This window comes from Sander vitreus, chromosome 1 (assembly GCF_031162955.1).
Source record: "Sander vitreus isolate 19-12246 chromosome 1, sanVit1, whole genome shotgun sequence".
Classification (NCBI taxonomy): domain Eukaryota; kingdom Metazoa; phylum Chordata; class Actinopteri; order Perciformes; family Percidae; genus Sander; species Sander vitreus.
Window position 1 is genome coordinate 8,918,787 of NC_135855.1, and position 22,261 is coordinate 8,941,047.

General features: G+C 42.2%; 8 non-coding genes across 8 annotated transcripts; all 8 read left to right on the forward strand.

Moving 5' to 3' along the window:
* Positions 1-10: 10 nt before the first annotated feature.
* On the forward strand, positions 11-82 carry trnaa-ugc (transfer RNA alanine (anticodon UGC)). The gene has a single exon. It is a non-coding gene; the product is annotated as a tRNA-Ala (tRNA).
* A 546-nt stretch (positions 83-628) lies between these two features.
* On the forward strand, positions 629-711 carry trnas-aga (transfer RNA serine (anticodon AGA)). Its single transcript has one exon. It is a non-coding gene; the product is annotated as a tRNA-Ser (tRNA).
* A 194-nt stretch (positions 712-905) lies between these two features.
* On the forward strand, positions 906-977 carry trnag-ucc (transfer RNA glycine (anticodon UCC)). The gene has a single exon. It is a non-coding gene; the product is annotated as a tRNA-Gly (tRNA).
* A 260-nt stretch (positions 978-1,237) lies between these two features.
* trnaa-ugc (transfer RNA alanine (anticodon UGC)) lies at positions 1,238-1,309 on the forward strand. The gene has a single exon. It is a non-coding gene; the product is annotated as a tRNA-Ala (tRNA).
* Positions 1,310-1,855: 546 nt separating this feature from the next.
* Positions 1,856-1,937, forward strand: trnas-aga (transfer RNA serine (anticodon AGA)). Its single transcript has one exon. It is a non-coding gene; the product is annotated as a tRNA-Ser (tRNA).
* A 526-nt stretch (positions 1,938-2,463) lies between these two features.
* Positions 2,464-2,535, forward strand: trnaa-ugc (transfer RNA alanine (anticodon UGC)). Its single transcript has one exon. It is a non-coding gene; the product is annotated as a tRNA-Ala (tRNA).
* A 546-nt stretch (positions 2,536-3,081) lies between these two features.
* trnas-aga (transfer RNA serine (anticodon AGA)) lies at positions 3,082-3,164 on the forward strand. The gene has a single exon. It is a non-coding gene; the product is annotated as a tRNA-Ser (tRNA).
* Positions 3,165-3,679: 515 nt separating this feature from the next.
* Positions 3,680-3,751, forward strand: trnaa-ugc (transfer RNA alanine (anticodon UGC)). The gene has a single exon. It is a non-coding gene; the product is annotated as a tRNA-Ala (tRNA).
* Positions 3,752-22,261: the final 18,510 nt, after the last annotated feature.

Consider the following 22,261-nt stretch of genomic DNA (forward strand, 5'->3'; position numbering starts at 1 on the left):
CGAAATATCAGGGGATGTAGCTCAGTGGTAGAGCGCATGCTTTGCATGTATGAGGCCCCGGGTTCAATCCCCGGCATCTCCAGCAGGTATTATGGTACACTCATTGAGATGCAAAAGATGTTACACTGACAGAGGGAATGAAAGAATGCAAAAACTGTTACAATGGCAACAAAGTGGAACTTAACAAGCGTCTAACATCTCTGTGCACACCTTAACCATGTCCTGCTTTACTCAGCAATTGGTAAGGATCCTGTCATTTGAGCAAATTTGTATAGCACATTGTTGTGGTTTGTCGTGACCTTCTTGCATTAATGGCGATTAATGCAAAAATCACAGTCAATTTTCCCAGAAGCCCCAAACTTTGTACTTCGAAATTGTAATCATGTTTTCCTAGAAAATTCCTTAAATAACTTATATTATTAAATTGCTTGCCCAACCAGGTATGATAAAACATTAGATCTCTGTTATGTTACAAATAAGGGAGCATATCAATCAATCAAGCTGCCTCCACTAGGATCCGCAGACACAGGCAGTGCACTGCGATTTGCATTTTGCCCGTGTCCGGGTTTTCTAACCAATTGAGAAGGTTATGAACATTCGTGCAAATTGGTATAGCACCACATTTTGCGTTGTCGCGGCCGAGTGGTTAAGGCAATGGACTAGAAAATCCATTGGGTTGTCCCCGCGCAGGTCCGAATCCTGCCGACAACGAAAGGCATCCTTTTAACGTTGGTAGCAAACCAATGACACAATACCAAATCGCAGATGTGCCTTCATGAACAACATTGTATTATTTCATAGGTAATGGAAGCCTCCCGTCTCATCCAATGCATCCCTTAGCATTTATTTTCAGTCTCAATGCCCAGATGTGTTGCGAGATTTGCAGTGAATGTTTTTTCAGTCCAGCGATGGTGGTATAGTGGTGAGCATAGCTGCCTTCCAAGCAGTTGACCTGGGTTCGATTCCCAGCCATCGCAGTCAATTTCTTCCTGTGATTTGATGCTGTCGCATGCTTCATTTATCAAGAAGTAAGCAGAAAGGCAACAAATGTGCTACTTTTCCACTATGATTGACAGCATAGAAGTGCAAGCGTTTTGCCCAGGTGTGATTTCCAGCCACCGCAGTTGCATTTACAGGTTTTAAAGCCATATACAAAATTGACATTACATGTTTTACCCATGGTTCTTCTTTTATTCTGGGATCTCAGAAAAAAGTCAAAAAAATCTCAAAAATATCAGGGGATGTAGCTCAGTGGTAGAGCGCATGCTTTGCATGTATGAGGCCCCGGGTTCAATCCCCGGCATCTCCAGCAGGTATTATGGTACACTCATTGAGATGCAAAAGATGTTACACTGACAGAGGGAATGAAAGAATGCAAAAACTGTTACAATGGCAACAAAGTGGAACTTAACAAGCGTCTAACATCTCTGTGCACACCTTAACCATGTCCTGCTTTACTCAGCAATTGGTAAGGATCCTGTCATTTGAGCAAATTTGTATAGCACATTGTTGTGGTTTGTCGTGACCTTCTTGCATTAATGGCGATTAATGCAAAAATCACAGTCAATTTTCCCAGAAGCCCCAAACTTTGTACTTCGAAATTGTAATCATGTTTTCCTAGAAAATTCCTTAAATAACTTATATTATTAAATTGCTTGCCCAACCAGGTATGATAAAACATTAGATCTCTGTTATGTTACAAATAAGGGAGTATATCAATCAATCAAGCGGCCTCCACTAAGATCTGCAGACACAGACAGTGCACTGCGATTTGCACTTTGACCGTGTCTGGGTTTTCCAACCAATTGAGAAGGTTATGAACATTCGTGCAGATTGGTATGGCGCCACTTTTCAGGTTGTCGTGGCCGAGTGGTTAAGGCGATGGACTAGAAATCCATTGGGGTTTCCCCGCGCAGGTTCGAATCCTGCCGACAACGAAAGGCATCCTTTTAACGTTGGTAGCAAACCAATGACACAATACCAAATCGCAGATGTGCCTTCATGAACAACGTTGTATTATTTCTTAGGTACTTGAAGCCACCTGTCTACACCAATGCATCTCTTAGCATTTATTTTCAGTCTCAATGCCCAGACGTGTTGCGAAATTTGCAGTGCATGGTGTTTTTGTCCAGCGATAGTGGTACAGTGTTGAGCATAGTTGCCTTCCAAGCAGTTGACCTGGTTATGATTCCCAGCCATCGCAGTCAATTTCTTCCTGTGATTTGATGCTGTCGCATGCTTCTTTTATCAAGAAGTAAGCAGAAAGGCAACAAATGTGCTACTTTTCCACTATGATTGACAGCATAGCAGTGCAAGCGTTTTGCCCAGGTGTGATTTCCAGCCACCGCAGTTGCATTTACAGGTTTTAAAGCCATATACAAAATTGACATTACATGTTTTACCCATGGTTCTTCTTTTATTCTGGGATCTCAGAAAAAAGTCAAAAAAATCTCAAAAATATCAGGGGATGTAGCTCAGTGGTAGAGCGCATGCTTTGCATGTATGAGGCCCCGGGTTCAATCCCCGGCATCTCCAGCAGGTATTATGGTACACTCATTGAGATGCAAAAGATATTACACTGACAGAGGGAATGAAAGAATGCAAAAACTGTTACAATGGCAACAAAGTGGAACTTAACAAGCGTCTAACATCTCTGTGCACACCTTAACCATGTCCTGCTTTACTCAGCAATTGGTAAGGATCCTGTCATTTGAGCAAATTTGTATAGCACATTGTTGTGGTTTGTCGTGACCTTCTTGCATTAATGGCGATTAATGCAAAAATCACAGTCAATTTTCCCAGAAGCCCCAAACTTTGTACTTCGAAATTGTAATCATGTTTTCCTAGAAAATTCCTTAAATAACTTATATTATTAAATTGCTTGCCCAACCAGGTATGATAAAACATTAGATCTCTGTTATGTTACAAATAAGGGAGCATATCAATCAATCAAGCGGCCTCCACTAAGATCTGCAGACACAGACAGTGCACTGCGATTTGCACTTTGACCGTGTCTGGGTTTTCCAACCAATTGAGAAGGTTATGAACATTCGTGCAAATTGGTATAGCACCACATTTTGCGTTGTCGCGGCCGAGTGGTTAAGGCAATGGACTAGAAAATCCATTGGGTTGTCCCCGCGCAGGTCCGAATCCTGCCGACAACGAAAGGCATCCTTTTAACGTTGGTAGCAAACCAATGACACAATACCAAATCGCAGATGTGCCTTCATGAACAACATTGCATTATTTCATAGGTAATGGAAGCCTCCCGTCTACACCAATGCATCTCTTAGCATTTATTTTCAGTCTCAATGCCCAGACGTGTTGCGAAATTTGCAGTGCATGGTGTTTTTGTCCAGCGATAGTGGTACAGTGTTGAGCATAGTTGCCTTCCAAGCAGTTGACCTGGTTATGATTCCCAGCCATCGCAGTCAATTTCTTCCTGTGATTTTGTACTGTGGCATGCTTTATTTGTCAAGAAGTAAGCAGAAAGGCAACAAATGTGCTACTTTTCCACTATGATTGACAGCATAGCAGTGCAAGCGTTTTGCCCAGGTGTGATTTCCAGCCACCGCAGTTGCATTTACAGGTTTTAAAGCCATATTCAACATGTTTTACCCAGGTTTCTTCTTTTATTCTGGGATCTCAGAAAAAAGTCAAAAAAATCTCAAAAATATCAGGGGATGTAGCTCAGTGGTAGAGCGCATGCTTTGCATGTATGAGGCCCCGGGTTCAATCCCCGGCATCTCCAGCAGGTATTATGGTACACTCATTGAGATGCAAAAGATGTTTCACTGACAGAGGGAATGAAAGAATGCAAAAACTGTTACAAGTGGCAACAAAGTGGAACTTAACAAGCGTCTAACATCTCTGTGCACACCTTAACCATGTCCTGCTTTACTCAGCAATTGGTAAGGATCCTGTCATTTGAGCAAATTTGTATAGCACATTGTTGTGGTTTGTCGTGACCTTCTTGCATTAATGGCGATTAATGCAAAAATCACAGTCAATTTTCCCAGAAGCCCCAAACTTTGTACTTCGAAATTGTAATCATGTTTTCCTAGAAAATTCCTTAAATAACTTATATTATTAAATTGCTTGCCCAACCAGGTATGATAAAACATTAGATCTCTGTTATGTTACAAATAAGGAGCATATCAATCAATCAAGCTGCCTCCACTAGGATCGCAGACACAGGCAGTGCACTGCGATTTGCATTTGCCCGTGTCCGGGTTTTCTAACCAATTGGAGAAGGTTATGAACATTCGTGCAAATTCGGTATAGCACCATATTTCTTTGCGTTGTCGCGACGAGTGGTTAAGGCAATGGACTAGAAAATCCATTGGGTTGTCCCCGCGAGGTCCGAATCCTGCCGACAACGAAAAGGCACCTCTTTTAGCGTTGGTAGCAAACCAATGACACAATACCAAATCGCAGATGTGCTTTCATGAACAACATTGCATTATTTCATGGGTAATGGAAGCCTCTGTCTCATCCAATGCATCCCTTCAGCGTTAGTTTCATGTCTCAATGCCCAGATGTGTTGCGAAATTTGCAGTGCATGGTGTTTTTGTCCAGCGATAGTGGTACAGTGTTGAGCATAGCTGCCTTCCAAGCAATTGACCTGGGTTCGATTCCAAGCCATCACAGTCAATTTCTTCCTGTGATTTGATGCTGTCGCATGCTTTATTTGTCAAGAAGTAAGCAGAAAGGCAACAAATGTGCTACTTTTCCACTATGATTGACAGCATAGCAGTGCAAGCGTTTTGCCCAGGTGTGATTTCCAGCCACCGCAGTTGCATTTACAGGTTTTAAAGCCATATTCAACATGTTTTACCCAGGTTTCTTCTTTTTTTCTGGAATCTCAGAAAAAAGTCCAAAAAATCTCAAAAACATCAGTGGGTGTATCTCAGTGTTAGAGCGCATGCTTTGCATGTATAAGGCCCGGGGTTGCATCTCCAGCAGTCTGTAATAGAGATGCAAAACATATTACACTGACAGAGGAAATGAAAGAATGCAACAAAGTGGAATATTAACTTAACAAGCGTCTAACATCTTTGTTGACCTCCTTGTATTAATGGCGAACACATCCTAACGATTTCCTAACTATTCCTAACGCTCTCCTAACTATTCCTAACAAGTGCTAACATATCCAAATGAGGTCCTAACACAGATCCTAACATTGCTAACACATGGGGTTAAACAGCCAATCAGTTCCTAAGAAATGATGTTGCGACGCATCCAATCAACAACTGCTGCCTCGGAGCATGGTTGTCTGATTGGTGTATGATGACCTTAGCCATCATACAGCGTAAGGTTGTCATGTGAATCTCGTCGTTGATTGGATGGCCACCATTTAGTCACTTGTTACAAACTTTTCAGAGAGACAGAGAGACTTTTCTCGACACTCAGGTATGTTATGATAATATTGGACTTCAGGGTGAATGTTTAAGTCTATGAGACAGTAGGTTTTGCTATCTCCTTTAGATTAACGTGGGAAACGATGTTAAAAGGGTAACGTAACAACTGAGGTAACGTTATGGCTAACCCCATACGTTAAGATGACCGCTGTTTGTGAACTTTTCAAATTAAACTGCGATACATTTAGTCTCTTTTTTTTCTGTTACATTAACACATTCGGATTGTACTACGACATTTATTTGTGTAAGGTTAATTATTAGACTAGATATAAACCGTTTTTAGGTAGGGGTAATGTAAGCTAGCCGTTTGTTTGGTCTGTTAATGTCGTCATCGTTTAAGAGAATTTTCTACGACGGTGGTGGTGGTGGTGGTGGTGGTCATCTTAAGCTATGTTTTGTGTCGCCTGAGATGATTTTGTGTGCTTTTATAATAATCTAATGATGTATGCACTGATGGCCCTAGTTGAAGAGCTAGCCTATGCATTGCGTGACCTATGGATTAACTTTCTGACTAAAATAAATTGTAAATGAATTACTGTTACCAATCAACATATTTGTCATTTGATAGACATATATTGCTGGAATATTGAGAAATAAAGTCTGGCTTTTGGTGATCAGTAGTTGATGAAGTATTTAGTTACGGTTCATTTTTGTTGTTTTCCATATCTTGTCCTAATATTTGCAGAAATGACAAAGACTGGGAAACCAGATGCCTACTGGGCAGGTGTGACATCCCTGTATGCCCAGGGAAAGTACAAATTTAGAACTGGCAAGAGGCCAGGGGCCAGGGAGATGGAGGGCGGTAATGCAGCGGATTGCTGATTGTCCTCTGACCCCCCTGAAAGGTCAAACTACTGTCCCCAAAAAAGACATATTTGGAAAAAAGGATCCCCTGTAAGTGTGGATACCACCAGATAAGCGATGCCATTGAATCATTAAACCTGTGATGTGATGCAAATATACTGGAAAATGTAATGGAAAATGGTTTCTCCTCAGTTCTATTGTTTGTTTCTTTCAGTGTTAAACAGTGTGAGTATGTAATTATTTGGGTGCAGAGTATTGTTAGGCTTGGGGGAAATGTACTTTAAATGTAAACCCAGTTTGTTTTTCCCAGTCAGCAGAGAAAGCAGTGCTGCAGCTGGAACAAATGAGAGTTTACAGGCCAGCGCAGGTGCAGCAGCTACAGGTTCTCAGGCCAGTGTAACAGCTGGGAACGCTGTTAAAGTTCCAGGACCACAGACAGGTGTAGGTCAGAAAGCTCCAGCTCTGTGCAGGATGAGCGAGGGGAAGTCTGTCACGTGCTCGCTGTGTAGTCGGGAGGTGATGTGCGAGGACTACAGGCAGCACCTGTCAGACTACCACATCCAGGAGCAGTGTGAGCAGTGTGGTGCAAAGGCCTGGGGGACTGTTGGATTGTCACAGTTGCCTTGGGTGGAATACGCTCAACACACTCCCAACATCCGCCACTGGGATATCCCCTTCCAGTGTCTTTATGGCTACCAACCCCCTCTTGTTTCCCCTCTCAGGAGAAGGATATCACTGTTCCCTCTGTCCAAGCCCTGGCGTCACTCCAGGCCTAACCTCCTGAGAGTGTCTGACTGGTATCTGCACCAAGCCAACCGTCACCGTTCCCCTGCACCCTCGTATTCTGTGAAGGACAAGGTCTGGCTGGCGACCCGGGATCTTCCACTGCGGACGGAGTCTAGGGAGCTGAACCCTAAGTACATCGGCCCATTCGTGGTGGAGAAGGTCATCAATCCCGCAGTGGTTCGGTTGAAACTACCTAAGTCCCTTAGAGTTCATCCCCCCTTTCATGTCTCCTGTCTCAAACCTGTCCTCCTCAGTCCCCTGCTACCCCCTCCTCCTCGTCCTCCTCCTCTTCGGATGAGGAGAACCTGATCAGCGTTAATCACTCTCACCTGTGGCTCATCAGCAATCTGCACACATGGTCCTGATCATCATCTCCACACCATAAAAGCTGTGACCTGACATCCATTCCCTGCCGGATCGTTAGCCTTACCAGTATGTTTGCTCGCAGCATCAGCGGTACCTTTTGGATAGTTTGCGCTGCTACTCAGTTTGCTCTGGACTAATTTTTGTTTCCTTTGTCTGCAGTTTCACCTGGGAAAACCTTCCACCCTGCCAGCCAATCTGACACTCCAACCTTGTCTTACCACCAGAATTCCTGTTTTCCAGCTCCTCCACTCCTACCCACTTACCTCCACCCTGCGCCTCACCACCTGGACTCACCTTTGACATTACCTGTGTAACCACAAATACTCTCTTATTCCACTTACCTTTGTCTGCATTTGGGTTCTGGATCTAAGAGACTGACAGAATGAATATATTTAAACTAAAAGTATTTAGTTTTCTTTGTTTTTCTCAGCTCTTACAGTGGTTAGATGCAGTGTGTTCAAGGCATGTTTGAAACTGCAAAGGAAAAATGAAGTCTTTGCTCTGTTAAAGAGACCATCTTTCAGCCGGGTAGGCTACACTATGATAATGATTTTATTTATGGTTCATAGTATACTGTGATTTATATAAACAAACATTTGAATGCTGTGATTGCTGGCTGTCAGATGCATCAATGCATTAATATTCTGGACACAATCTAGATAATGGATAATCATGATCATCAAGGTAGCTCACCACTCACTAGGTTGAGTGTGTACTATTAAGGCTGCTCCTATCATGTTTTTGTTGTCATTTGATGTACAACATGTGTGTGATGTAAGATCTGACATTGATCTAGTGAACGATCAATCCTTGCATCCGTAGCTTTTGCATGCATTTAAAAGACATTGATATATCACTTGGGTTTATTAGGTTTCAAGAGAGGAAACCTATCCAGAAGACATGACAGTGAAGATCACAAGAGGGGGAAATGTCCAGTGTAATCTCCATACAGGACTCACACTGTTATAGCTCTGAGTCTTCAGTGGAGAGAAAGAATAAAACTGACTGAGTCAAACTCAGAATCAAATGAAAAACCTTTGTTTACAATTTGAATATGTGTGCATAACAGAACATTGTCACAAAGATTTTATTTCACATTGACAATGTTTCACTAATGTTTAAAAGCTGTGTGAATGTTTAGTGTCAAAGAGCATTAATAAACATGAATCATTGTTTAGTAATGCTTATTCAGCACTATTATGCATTTATCAAGTATTAGTTAAAGGAACACGCTGACTTATTGGGACTTTAGCTATATTCACCGTAACCCCCAGAGTTAGAAAAAGTCGACACATACCCTTCTCATCTCCGTGCGTGTTGTAACTGTCTGATGCTCCCAGCTAAGCCTAGCACAGATCCTGGAGGTAACCAGTTCCAACTAGCCTACTGCTCGAATAAGGACAAAATAATGCCAACATGTTCCTGCTTACATGTTGTGATTTGTATAGTCACAGGGTGTACAAATAACAAGGTCACTATGCTTTTACTATCTATTTATTGTTGACTCTATTACTCCAACTCTGAGCGAACTACAGGCGAACTCTCTGCTCCTCACCACAGGGCTTCATGTGCTGCTAGCAAATCACTCCAACCAAGTAGCAGAAGGCAGTGCTTCTCGCCTTCTGAGAATATAGTCTCAGTTTGTATACGTTTAGGAAGACGGCTGTGTCTCATATGACCTAGTTATGGTTTAGTAATGCTTATTCAGTATTGTTATACATTGATTAAGTGTTAGTTAAGGTGCATATGTCTCAACTTTACAATAAGGATACCACAGAGCATTAATACTCGTTATGTTAGTCAGTATTGTTATTAGTGCTGTCAAACGATTAAAATATTTAATCGCAATTAATCACATTAATGTCATAGTTAACTCGCAATTAATCGCATTTTTATCTATTCTAAATGTCCCTTGATTTCTGTTTTTCCGATTATTTGTTCTCATTTTAATGCTCTTATCAACATGGAAAAGTCGATCGGGCTTGCTTTGTGCAAATGTTTTTTTATTGAAAACCACATTGGCATACTGTAGTGTTCAATTTCACACTAACATTTCCATTTGGAGTAAATAATCTCACACAACTTAACAATGTCTATCAATAAAAGGGTGAAAAAATACTTTGAGGGATCAAAACAGGGCGATACTAAATAAAATTATAGCGCACATGTAAGGTAAACTAGACTCGCCTATATTGCAGTTCAACCATGGCTTAATACTTATTTTTCTCAAGTTTGCTTTGAACATAGCAGTCAGGCTACTGCTCTTTATTCACCAGAGGCTCATCAACCCAGCCTCTTATTTCAGAAAGAATGAACAGTAACGGTTAGTGAAGGATTTTATTCTAAAATGTGACCGATGACCGGTCTGGCCCTAAAAAGGCCAGACTTAATCTGACTCCAATTCTATGGTCACTACACTCTGAATAGTGTTCGTTTACTTGTAGATCAGAGAAATAAGACTCAGGATTCATCCAGTTAAAGTTAATAACAAGCTTTTAGTGAAGAATTATATTGCAGAATACAATGCATACGGATCAAATACTATACAGGTCTATCTTTCACCTATCAATCAGTCAAAGATTTCCTAGCATCTGATGCTCTAAGTCAAAGAAAATCTGTCTTATTTATACACTTCCATCCCATCCTCTGGTGGTGCTGTCATCAATTGGATCCAGTCCAGATCTTCTGGCTCCAGCCGGCCTCGATTTGTACACACTGTATGAAAACATGACCTTGACTTCTCCCATTCTCAGCTCAAAAGAGACAAGTCGCTATTGTTGGATTTGAACACCTGTGTGTTTTAATCTCCTGCAAACTTAAGGAGTTTCATGAGAGCCTGGTCATTTCCATACACTGTGTCACAAATCGCGCTGCAAAACATTGCTCCATTGTGGCCTCCGCTTCCCCGCAGATCAGAGAAGAGGCTCTGCCTTGTAGCGCCCAGACATTGCTCAATACTGTCCTCCTGCATCAGACGAAGACTCGTGTACAAGCATGAGAGTTGGTTTCTTCGTAGGAGGCTCAGGCGTGACTTTGGTTATCCGGCTGTGCAAGCCTCTCCCTTACCATCTCCTGGAGCAAGGCGCGGATCGCACCGCACACCTCAGCCCTCCGTCAGGTTTGCTCAGACACTTGAGATCCTTAAACCTTGAAATTAAATGAAATGCAACTTTTAATACAAGTACAGGTGCAGTATAACAAAATTGTGACAATACCACTATCTCTACAGTGCTAAATTCAAAAATACAAAGTAAAGAAGCAAGCAACCTAATAAAACAAACACACTGAGAGAAACACAATGCTGAGAATGAGGATGAGTGTAAGAAACTTTCTCCTCCCCAGAAGTTCAGACACATACCTGCAATATATAGAGAAGCACTTAGTGGGGGGAACTAGTTTGGCCTACTGTAATTCACACAGAGTTCTCACTCACTCACTCACTCACTGACTCACTCACACACTCACTCCAATCTTTCACATACATAGCCTACCCGCATGCATGGATACACTTTTCAATTACCTGCAGTGCTCCAGCACAGCCTCGAGCTTCTTCAGTTTCTTCAGCTCAGTAGCTGTTGGCATGGCTTACGTTGGTGTGCAGGGCCAGTGCATCTCTCAGAGGTTCAGCATTCGCTGAGTACCCTGGCAACACACTTGATCATTTCCAGGGTACTATTCCATCTGGTTGACTACTGCCTGTGCGTGTGACTCCTTTCTTCTGATGATGTGCGCACTCTTGTTGCTGCTCGAGTCCGCTTGGTTTGCTGGGCTGTGCTTAAAATGTCCCACAACTTTTCTGGCATTTTGCCAATGCGCCTGTCAAACTAGGGCTGCTGGTTAGAGCAACCGTGACGGCTCTGCACACTATGTGCGATGCACGGCATGTGCTCAGAGGGGAGCATGGTTGTCTGATTGGTGTATGATGACCTTAGCCATCATACAGCGTAAGGTTGTCATGTGAATCTCGTCGTTGATTGGATGGCCACCATTTAGTCACTTGTTACAAACTTTTCAGAGAGACAGAGAGACTTTTCTCGACACTCAGGTATGTTATGATAATATTGGACTTCAGGGTGAATGTTTAAGTCTATGAGACAGTAGGTTTTGCTATCTCCTTTAGATTAACGTGGGAAACGATGTTAAAAGGGTAACGTAACAACTGAGGTAACGTTATGGCTAACCCCATACGTTAAGATGACCGCTGTTTGTGAACTTTTCAAATTAAACTGCGATACATTTAGTCTCTTTTTTTTCTGTTACATTAACACATTCGGATTGTACTACGACATTTATTTGTGTAAGGTTAATTATTAGACTAGATATAAACCGTTTTTAGGTAGGGTAATGTAAGCTAGCCGTTTGTTTGGTCTGTTAATGTCGTCATCGTTTAAGAGAATTTTCTACGACGGTGGTGGTGGTGGTGGTGGTGGTCATCTTAAGCTATGTTTTGTGTCGCCTGAGATGATTTTGTGTGCTTTTATAATAATCTAATGATGTATGCACGATGGCCCTAGTTGAAGAGCTAGCCTATGCATTGCGTGACCTATGGATTAACTTTCTGACTAAAATAAATTGTAAATGAATTACTGTTACCAATCAACTTATTTGTCATTTGATAGACATATATTGCTGGAATATTGAGAAATAAAGTCTGGCTTTTGGTGATCAGTAGTTGATGAAGTATTTAGTTACGGTTCATTTTTGTTGTTTTCCATATCTTGTCCCTAATATTTGCAGAAATGACAAAGACTGGGAAACCAGATGCCTACTGGGCAGGTGTGACATCCCTGTATGCCCAGGGAAAGTACAAATTTAGAACTGGCAAGAGGCCAGGGGCCAGGAGATGGAGGGCGGTAATGCAGCGGATTGCTGATTGTCCTCTGACCCCCCTGAAAGGTCAAACTACTGTCCCCAAAAAGACATATTTGGAAAAAGGATCCCCTGTAAGTGTGGATACCACCAGATAAGCGATGCCATTGAATCATTAAACCTGTGATGTGATGCAAATATACTGGAAAATGTAATGGAAAATGGTTTCTCCTCAGTTCTATTGTTTGTTTCTTTCAGTGTTAAACAGTGTGAGTATGTAATTATTTGGGTGCAGAGTATTGTTAGGCTTGGGGGAAATGTACTTTAAATGTAAACCCAGTTTGTTTTTCCCAGTCAGCAGAGAAAGCAGTGCTGCAGCTGGAACAAATGAGAGTTTACAGGCCAGCGCAGGTGCAGCAGCTACAGGTTCTCAGGCCAGTGTAACAGCTGGGAACGCTGTTAAAGTTCCAGGACCACAGACAGGTGTAGGTCAGAAAGCTCCAGCTCTGTGCAGGATGAGCGAGGGGAAGTCTGTCACGTGCTCGCTGTGTAGTCGGGAGGTGATGTGCGAGGACTACAGGCAGCACCTGTCAGACTACCACATCCAGGAGCAGTGTGAGCAGTGTGGTGCAAAGGCCTGGGGGACTGTTGGATTGTCACAGTTGCCTTGGGTGGAATACGCTCAACACACTCCCAACATCCGCCACTGGGATATCCCCCTTCCAGTGTCTTTATGGCTACCAACCCCCCTTGTTCCCCTCTCAGGAGAAGGATATCACTGTTCCCTCTGTCCAAGCCCTGGCGTCACTCCAGGCCTAACCTCCTGAGAGTGTCTGACTGGTATCTGCACCAAGCCAACCGTCACCGTTCCCCTGCACCCTCGTATTCTGTGAAGGACAAGGTCTGGCTGGCGACCCGGGATCTTCCACTGCGGACGGAGTCTAGGAAGCTGAACCCTAAGTACATCGGCCCATTCGTGGTGGAGAAGGTCATCAATCCCGCAGTGGTTCGGTTGAAACTACCTAAGTCCCTTAGAGTTCATCCCCCCTTTCATGTCTCCTGTCTCAAACCTGTCCTCCTCAGTCCCCTGCTACCCCCTCCTCCTCGTCCTCCTCCTCTTCGGATGAGAGGAGAACCTGGATCAGCGTTAATCACTCTCACCTGTGGCTCATCAGCAATCTGCACACATGGTCCTGATCATCATCTCCACACCATAAAAGCTGTGACCTGACATCCATTCCCTGCCGGATCGTTAGCCTTACCAGTATGTTTGCTCGCGTATCAGCGGTACCTTTTGATAGTTTGCGCTGCTACTCAGTTTGCTCTGGACTAATTTTGTTTCCTTTGTCTGCAGTTTCACCTGGGAAAACCTCTCCACCTCTGCCAGCCAATCTGACACTCCAACCTTGTCTTACCACCAGAATTCCTGTTTTCCAGCTCCTCCACTCCTACCCACTTACCTCCACCCTGCGCCCTCACCACCTGGACTCACCTTTTGACATTACCTGTGTAACCAATAAATACTCTCCTTATTCCACTTACCTTTGTCTGCATTTGGGTTCTGGATCTAAGAGACTGACAGAATGAATATATTTAAACTAAAAGTATTTAGTTTTCTTTGTTTTCTCAGCTCTTACAGTGGTTAGATGCAGTGTGTTCAAGGCATGTTTGAAACTGCAAAGGAAAAATGAAGTCTTTGCTCTGTTAAAGAGACCATCTTTCAGCCGGGTAGGCTACACTATGATAATGATTTATTTATGGTTCATAGTATACTGTGATTTATATAAACAAACATTTGAATGCTGTGATTGCTGGCTGTCAGATGCATCAATGCATTAATATTCTGGACACAATCTAGATAATGGATAATCATGATCATCAAGGTAGCTCACCACTCACTAGGTTGAGTGTGTACTATTAAGGCTGCCCTATCATGTTTTGTTGTCATTTGAGTGTACAACATGTGTGATGTAAGATCTGACATTGATCTAGTGAACGATCAATCCTTGCATCCGTAGCTTTTGCATGCATTTAAAAGACATTGATATATCCCACTTGGTTTATTAGGTTTCAAGAGAGGAAACCTATCCAGAAGACATGACAGTGAAGATCACAAGAGGGGGGAAATGTCCAGTGTAATCTCCATACAGGACTCACACTGTTATAGCTCTGAGTCTTCAGTGGAGAGAAAGAATAAAACTGACTGAGTCAAACTCAGAATCAAATGAAAACCTTGTTTACAATTTGAATATGTGTGCATAACAGAACATTGTCACAAAGATTTTATTTCACATTGACAATGTTTCACTAATGTTTAAAAGCTGTGTGAATGTTTAAGTCAAAGAGCATTAATAAACATGAATCATTGTTTAGTAATGCTTATTCAGCACTATTATGCATTTATCAAGTATTAGTTAAAGGAACACGCTGACTTATTGGGACTTTAGCTTATTCACCGTAACCCCCAGAGTTAGAAAAGTCGACACATACCCTTCTCATCTCCGTGCGTGTTGTAACTGTCTGATGCCCCCAGCTAAGCCTAGCACAGATCCTGGAGGTAACCAGTTCCAACTAGCCTACTGCTCCGAATAAGTGACAAAATAATGCCAACATGTTCCTGTTTACATGTTGTTATTTGTATAGTCACAGGGTGTACAAATAACAAGGTCACTATGCTTTTACTATCTATTTATTGTTGACTCTATTACTCCAACTCTGAGCGAACTACAGGCGAACTCTCTGCTCCTCACCACAGGGCTTCATGTGCTGCTAGCAAATCACTCCAACCAAGTAGCAGAAGTAGCAGTGCTTCGCCTTTCTGAGAATATAGTTCCCAGTTTGTATACGTTTAGAAGACGGCTGTGTCTCATATGACCTAGTTATGGTTTAGTAATGCTTATTCAGTATTGTTATACATTGATTAAGTGTTAGTTAAGGTGCATATGTTCTCAACTTTACAATAAGGATACCACAGAGCATTAATACCTGTTATGTTAGTCAGTATTGTTATTAGTGCTGTCAAACGATTAAAATATTTAATCGCAATTAATCACATTAATGTCATAGTTAACTCGCAATTAATCGCACATTTTTATCTATTCTAAATGTCCCTTGATTTCTGTTTTTCCGATTATTTGTTCTCATTTTAATGCTCTTATCAACATGGAAAAGTCGATCGGCTTGCTTTGTGCAAATGTTTTTTTATTGAAAACCACATTGGCATACTGTAGTGTTCAATTTCACACTAACATTTCCATTTGGAGTAAATAATCTCTCACACAACTTAACAATGTCTATCAATAAAAAGGGTGAAAAAAATACTTTGAGGGATCAAAACAGGGCGATACTAAATAAAATTATAAAGTGCACATGTAAGGTAAACTAGGACTCAGCCTATATTGCAGTTCAACCATGGCTTAATACTTTCTTTTTCTCAAGTTTGCTTTGAACATAGCAGTCAGGCTACTGCTCTTTATTCACCAGAGGCTCATCAACCCAGCCTCTTATTTCAGAAAGAATGAACAGTAACGGTTAGTGAAGGATTTTATTCTAAAATGTGACCGATGACCGATCTGGCCCTAAAAAGGTCAGACTTAATATGACTCCAATTCTATGGTCACTACACTCTGAATAGTGTTCGTTTACTTGTAGATCAGAGAAATAAGACTCAGGATTCATCCAGTTAAAGTTAATAACAAGCTTTTAGTGAAGAATGATATTGCAGAATACAATGCATACAGATCAAATACTATACAGATCTATCTTTCACCTATCAATCAGTCAAAGATTTCCCTAGCATCTGATGCTCTAAGTCAAAAATCTGTCTTATTTATACACTTCCATCCCATCCTCTGGTGGTGCTGTCATCAATTGGATCCAGTCCAGATCTTCTGGCTCCAGCCGGCTCCTAACGATTTGTAACACACTGTATAAAAACATAACCTTGACTTTCTCCCATTCTCAGAGACAAGTCGCTATTGTTGGATTTGAACACCTGTGTGTTTTAATGTCCTGCAAACTTTAAGGAGTTTCATGAGAGCCTGGTCATTTCCATACACTGTGTCACAAATCGCGCGCTTGCAAAACATTGCTCCATTGTGGCCTCCGTTTCCCCCAGATCAGAGAAGAGGCTCTGCCTTGTAGCGCTCCAGACATTGCTCAATACTGTCCTCCTCTTCATCAGACGAAGACTCGTGTACAAGCATGAGAGTTGGTTTCTTCGTAGGAGGCTCAGGCGTGACTTGGTTATCCGGCTGTGCAAGCCTCTCCCTTACCATCTCCTGGAGCAAGGCGCGGATCGTACCGTACACCTCAGCCCTGTCAGGTTTGCTCAGACACTTGAGATCCTTAAACCTTGAAATTAAATGAAATGCAACTTTAATACAAGTACAGGTGCAGATATAACAAAATTGTGACAATACCACTATCTCTACAGTGCTAAATTCAAAAATACAAAGTAAAGAAGCAAGCAACCTAATAAAACAAACACACTGAGAGAAACACAATGCTGAGAATGAGGATGAGTGTAAGAAACTTTTCTCCTCCCAGAAGTTCAGACACATACCTGCAATATATAGAGAAGCACTTTAGTGGGGAACTAGTTTGGCCTACTGTAATTCACACAGAGTTCTCTCACTCACTCACTCACTCACTGACTCACTCACACACTCACTCCAATCTTTCTCACATACATAGCCTACCCGCATGCATGGATACACTTTTCAATTACCTGCAGTGCTCCAGCACAGCCTCGAGCTTCTTCAGTTTCTTCAGCTCAGTAGCTGTTGGCATGGCGACGTTGGTTGTGTGCAGGGCCAGTGCATCTCTCAGAGGTTCAGCATTCCGCTGAGTACCCTGGCAACACACTTGATCATTTCCAGGGTACTATTCCATCTGGTTGACACTTCCTGTGCGTGTGACTCTTTCTTCTGATGATGTGCGACTTGTTGCTGCTCGAGCTCCGCTTGGTTTGCTGGGCTGTGCTTAAAATGTCCCACAACTTTTCTGCATTTTGCCAATGCGCTGTCAAACGGGCTGTTGGTTAGAGCAACCGTGACGGCTCTGCACACTATGTGCGATGCACGGCATGTGCTCAGAGGGGAGCTGCCTGGCCGCTGCAATCATGTTGCGTGCACTATCCGTGGTCAGTGAGACAACTTTGTGTTCGATGTTCCACTCTCTAGCTACTTGCATAAAGTGCTCTGCAACAGCGTCAGCGAAGTGCCTCTTGTCTTTATAACAGTCAAAGCATGCGACTGAAGTTTCCACTGTGGATCAAAGTAATGGGCCGTGACCCCGAGGTAGTTGTGATTACTGAGGGACATCCAGTAATCACCAGTGAGTGTGACTGCTTTTGTCTTCTCCAGCACCTGCTGTACCTTAGCCTTCTCTGTTTCGTGCAATTTCTGTACGTGGCTTGTAATGGTGGCTCTCGAAGGCAATTCGTAGGTCCAGTCGTTGAATGCGATGCGAATGATATCAGCTAGACCCTCGTCCTCCACAACGTTAACAGACCTACATGCAATAGCCACCCATTTAGCTATGGCTGCAGTAAGTTTGTTCTTAGTTGTGGTATCCATGTGCTTTTGTCTGAAGTCATCCATTGTCGCCTTTGACGAGGGGGCGGAGAATTCGCATCAGTTGTGTGCTTGGCCATCAAGTGGTATTTCAGACTGGACGTGCTTCGATGATAGCTCAGTTCACAACGACAAAACACACAGATCACTTTGGTCTTGTCAATGGAACCATTTGGCAACTTTTTAAAAGTAAACTTTTCATTCAGAATCTTATTGGCATCCATTTTGGCGTCTCACACTCGCCATCCACTCAAAACATAACGTTAGCCTACTACTCTTTGGCCGACTCGCAAGCCCAAACAAGTGTGAGCGGCGTGCTTGTTGTTTTGTTTCCGGTCTAGCTAGATCCAGTGTGGCGTTGTAGTTTTTCTAACGTTACTAGTTGTTGCAACAGCATGTGAAAAAAACTACTAAGTTTGCTAGGCCAAAAAGAAAGTTAATCTCGCAATAAAAAAATTTATGCTGTTAAAATGGGTTTGCGTTAACGCCGTTAATAACGCGTTTAACTGACAGCACTAATTGTTATACATTAATCAAGTGTTAGTTAAGGTGCCTATGTTCTCAACTTTACTTTGGTGCCATTCCGCCAGAGATGCTGGATGAAGCTCAGGAGGATGAATGTCCTGATGTGACAGTACCTCCAGTCTTCATCTCAGGTAATGATGTGATAACAATTTGATGATAAATCAAAACATTTTTACTGTAAACCTAGTTTGCAGAGGTTAATTTTCCAGATTAGTGGTGTGTGATTGACTCGTTAAATCAACAATTATTTTGTGTAACATGGGCACAACAAACTTTATCAACCTCACTGTACCCCTCTCACTGTTTACAAATAATTCCTTAAGGAATCTACATGTACATGTGTATCTACATACACACAACATTCACATGTATGTGTTTACAGTACACACACATAATGTGGGTTATATAATCTTGTCATCTATTTGCAGATTGTTTATGGTTCATGGCCAGGCTGCCCACAGACCTGATCTTAACAGGATTTCTGAGTGTGTTGCACTCAGACTCTACAAAGAGTTCCAGGAAGCCAGAAATAGGCCAAAGGGAAAACATTTGCAGTACCTCAGTCAAACAGTTAATAGAGGACTGCAAAGACATACTGGACAACACCAACCTTTTACTAGTGACCATAAACAACACCACAGTGTCCTCCTGGTGAGTCCATATTTACAGCTTCATGCATTCACTTCAATATGAAAACTTACATATTCATACAAGATAAATTCCACACAAATAATGACTAAGACTAAATTTGCTCTTTTGATTTTGATTTTCTCTAGGCTGCAGGATCGGCAGAAGAGAACCGACTGCGATTCTTTACTACAAGGGGTGCAGCTTCCTCAACAGGTTCCAGCCTGTTTAACACGGTAATACAGTTATGGAGTTCCAGGAACCAGAAAACCGTGAGGGTAAGGCAGTGATTCGTCAACATTGCTCTGCCAGAGCAGTGTTTTCTACGGTGGCCGACAGGGGCAAACGCCCTGCAACTTAAGAAAGCACATGCAAATAGACAAAACACAAGCAAATTAAGAAAACAACTTCATTAATTTGACAACACATGCGCAGCATTCAGCAAACGCACTGCAAATACACACAACACAACCAAATACATAAACACACTGCAAATACACACAACACAACCAAATACATAAACTCACGGCAAATACACACAACACAACCAAATACATAAACACCCTGCAAATACACACAACACAACCAAATACATAAACGCACTGCAAATACACACAACACAACCAAATACATAAACACACTGCAAATACACACAACACAACCACATACATAAACTCACGGCAAATACACACAACACAACCAAATACATAAACACCCTGCAAATACACACAACACAACCAAATACATAAACGCACTGCAAATATGAAACGATGCAAAAAGAAAAGCACACAAACCCAGAAAACAAATGCAACAAAAAAACGCAGCATCCAGGTTACACAACGGAAGTTCTCCAGACCTCTAGAGGGAGCAGCTAGTGGAACAGCTGGATTTTAGACCCCACAGGGAGAGAGGGCTCTGCCTTTTTATTAGAGTCAGGTATGGCTGCAGTCTGGAGAACTCCATAGACTGTATATTAAATTCATATTATTATTATTAATAACATAACATATTAATTATATACAGTCTATGCTCATGGGCGTCAGTTTGGTTTGAAATGTGCTGGGGACAGAGACGCATTCAGAAGTACATTTCCAGAAGTGCTGGGTACAATGACGCATTCATTTTCTTTTTCTCTTTTGCGCAGGTCATGTTTTGAAAGACGCTGTCCTGTAGCTTACTAATGAATAAAAACGTGGTTTAATGTACGTAAACAATGATCAATGATTACCAAATTTCTCTCTCATAACCACTGAAAACTCTCAGGGCAGCGGAGCGGCTGTGGGTTGACTCCCCACGGTTCTCATGGGGTTTATAAGTCATAACATGAAAAAGCTTAACGTGGTTTAATGTACCCAAACAATGATCAATCATCACCACATTTCTGGTTCGATTTTTTTACAGTTTGCAGTGGTTATGAGGAGCAATATGAGAGAGAAATTTGGTAATCATTGATCATTGTTTAGGTACAAGAAGACAACTTGAAGAAGAAGACAACGCTAATTTGAGATAACTTATATAATTGTTGGATTTTGGTTTAGTTCTTTTGACAGACTTAAGTGTTCATTACAATATGTGGCCATGAGAAATGTGGTGATCATTGATCGTTGTTTAGGTACATTAAACCACGTTAAGCTTTTTTCACGTTAAGCAGAATGTCCCGACAGGCAGTGTTGTGAACAGAGAAGCGTGCAGCCATCGCAGCAGCAGAGCGGCTGTGTCTGTGTCTGTGTGTGTGTGTGTGTGTGTGTGTGTGTGTGTGTGTGTCTGTGCCTGCCCTGTGGGGATAGAGATTGTTGTGGATTTTTTGGCATATGTCGCACAAGAATTATATGTTTTTTTTTTTTTTTAAACTAAATTGAGCTCAAGGTTTTCAAAAAAGTGGTAGGTAAAAAATTATCTGGTAGGTACGCGTACCCACCGTCCCCACCATCCCCACCAAAATCGACGCCTATGTCTATGCTTCCGTCTCATGCCCTCCCGGCTGGTGCCGTCCCCGAGCTTCGGCTTTTCAAAATAAAAGCTTGCGTCTGGTCCGCTATGTGTTTGTACTTTGGTGTGTTGGATGTTTGTGAACTAAACAGTACGGCAATCATGCTAATGAATACAATAACTTTTTCAACAGATGTCTTACAACACGTTGGAGCTAGCAAAGCAGTTTAGTGTTTATACAGTCAGGTCCATAAATATTGGGACATCGACACAATTCTAATCTTTTTGGCTCTATACACCACCACAATGGAGTTGAAATGAAACAAATAAGATGTGCTTTAACTGCAGACTTTCAGCTTTAATTTGAGGGTATTTACATCCAAATCAGGTGAACGGTGTAGGAATTACAACAGTTTGTATATGTGCCTCCCACTTTTTAAGGGACCAAAAGTAATGGGACAGATTAACAATCATAAATCAAACTTTCACTTTTTAATACTTGGTTGCAAATCCTTTGCATTCAATTACAGCCTGAAGTCTGGAACGCATAGACATCACCAGACGCTGGGTTTCATCCCTGGTGATGCTCTGCCAGGCCTCTACTGCAACTGTCTTCAGTTCCTGCTTGTTCTTGGGGCATTTTCCCTTCAGTTTTGTCTTCAGCAAGTGAAATGCATGCTCAATCGGATTCAGGTCAGGTGATTGACTTGGCCATTGCATAACATTCCACTTCTTTCCCTTAAAAGACTCTTTGGTTGCTTTCGCAGTATGCTTCGGGTCATTGTCCATCTGCACTGTGAAGCGCCGTCCAATGAGTTCTGAAGCATTTGGCTGAATATGAGCAGATAATATTGCCCGAAACACTTCAGAATTCATCCTGCTGCTTTTGTCAGCAGTCACATCATCAATAAATACAAGAGAACCAGTTCCATTGGCAGCCATACATGCCCACGCCATGACACTACCACCACCATACTTCACTGATGAGGTGGTATGCTTTGGATCATGAGCAGTTCCTTTCCTTCTCCATACTCTTCTCTTCCCATCACTCTGGTAGAAGTTGATCTTTGTCTCATCTGTCCATAGGATGTTGTTCCAGAAATGTGAAGGCTTTTTTAGATGTTGTTTGGCAAACTCTAATCTGGCCTTCCTGTTTTTGAGGCTCACCAATGGTTTACATCTTGTAGTGAACCCTCTGTATTCACTCTGGTGAAGTCTTCTCTTGATTGTTGACTTTGACACACATACACCTACCTCCTGGAGAGTGTTCTTGATCTGGCCAACTGTTGTGAAGGGTGTTTTCTTCACCAGGGAAAGTATTCTTCGGTCATCCACCACAGTTGTTTTCCGTGGTCTTCCGGGTCTTTTGGTGTTGCTGAGCTCACCGGTGCGTTCTTTCTTTTTAAGAATGTTCCAAAC